The sequence below is a fragment of the Procambarus clarkii genome, chromosome 35 (assembly GCF_040958095.1).
Source record: "Procambarus clarkii isolate CNS0578487 chromosome 35, FALCON_Pclarkii_2.0, whole genome shotgun sequence".
In the NCBI taxonomy this organism is placed as follows: Eukaryota; Metazoa; Arthropoda; class Malacostraca; order Decapoda; family Cambaridae; genus Procambarus; species Procambarus clarkii.
The window spans coordinates 38,188,480-38,190,560 of NC_091184.1; positions in this window are offsets into that span (position 1 = coordinate 38,188,480).

A 2,081-nucleotide genomic window follows, 5' to 3' on the forward strand; every position below is an offset into this window, starting at 1 on the left:
CCATGGGCATATTTGTATTTAAAGCAAAGATACATGTATTTTTCTAATCGGCGAGCTCCGATCCCGCACAGATCGAGCAACGGAGTAACTCTCTCTCAGAACAATGCTTATTTCACGTAAATTCGTTAATAAACGCAAATGTTTGTATATGTGTTGAGAAAGATAGAAATATAAGCTTCATTTTAAATACTTTACCATAGATATATATAAAGTTCTAATGAAGATACATGTGTTTTAATAATCGCCGAGCTCCGACCCCGCACAGACTGATCGACAGAGCAGCTCTCTCTCAGAACAATGCTTATTTCACGTAAATTCATTAATAAACACATAGGTTTTATATGTCTCAAGAAAGATAGAAATATAAGCTTCATTTTAAATACTTTAACATAGACATATATAAAGCTCAAGTGAAGATACATACGTTTTTATAGTGGCATTCAGTAGCTTGTCGGTCATGGAATGCAGAAGCCTACGCACTTGCCAATATAGTGTGTAATTAACAAAGATACGCTTATAAAGCCTAAAATATTATATGCCTTCAGAAAGACAGAGATATGCTCGTTATTGTGAGTGCACCAAAGGAAATATATCTTGTTGGAGGACAAAGATATATCAATTCTAAAATAAGTTTCGACTCTCGCTCGGGCGAGAGATAGCGCGACTCTCGCCCCATCTATTGGAGATTCTGTTCACCTAATGACCCAAAGCTACTCAAAGCCTCCTAGCATTACTTAAATAATGAAGAAATATGGTATATTTATTCACTATAATGTTGGTACTTAATGCAGAACACGAGAAAACATATATTTACTATAAAATAATATACTTCCATTATGAAATAAGTAAATATGTGGCCTCATAGGAAGTCAACGGTCCAGGTGTCAATGTTGTGGAGCGACTTATCCAAGATATATTGTTGTCTGGAAAGTGTTTGTTGGCATATCAACCTTCTGTACACAGTGATCCAGTCGTCGCACTTCTCTCCTTAAATGATCGCAAATTTAGTTTATTATATTAACAAGTAGAATACGTATTTCTAATAATATCTAACATAACTAGCCAGAAAATATTTAAGACTTATTGAAAAATACATGACTGGAAGTTAAATCGACTTCATAGAACAATAGTGTTGGTCTATACTAATCGTTATTCGTTAGTATGCGTTCGCTACTTAAAACATTTACTGTACTGATGTAAAATCTCCCATGTCTTTTCGCACATGGAACACCGAACCTTACACACTCTCTGATATATTGTTTAATTAATAGAGATTCACTAATAAAGCTTATAATTGTATATGTTATCAAAAAGGCATAGATAAAGTCGTTCTTACGTTTTAGTCACAGAGATTAGATATTAGTAAAGTAAAGTTCATTTTATTCAGGAAAGTGCATAAATAGTCGATTTACAAACATAATATTGGATTTATAGATAGAGCTAGTACATACAATACCTAAAGCCACTAGTACGCATAGCGTTTCGGGCATATTATTGAGAGAGGAAAGATATTTATATTTAAACAATTTTTTTTTTTACCGACGCTCTCCCTATTGATGAGAACTACAACCTAATGAAGATAAATGTTAATTTTATGTAGATACTGTAATAAACGAAAGTTTTTAATGTCATCAGAGAAGCAGAAATATAGGCAAATTTTAAATCCCTTGTCATAAATATAACTGAATGAAAGCAAAGATATATGCATTTTGATAGTTACAAAGACAGCTCTTTAACACGGGTGGAACACGAACAAGGGGAACTTAGTACCTAAATGAGCCACAGAGATATTAGAAAGAATTTTTTCAGTGTCAGAGTAGTTAATAAATGGAATGTATTAAGCAGTGATGTGGTGGAGGCTGACTCCATACACAATTTCAAATGTAGATGTGATAGAGCCCAATAGGCTCAGGAACCTGCAGTACACCTGTTGATTGACGGTTGAGAGTCGGGACCAAAGAACCAAAGCTCAACCCCTGCAAGCACAAATTAGGCGAGTACAACTAGGTGAATACAGCTGAGGGGCGGGACCAAACAGCTAAAGCTCAATTCCCTACGCATAACTAGGCGAGTCCATAGGA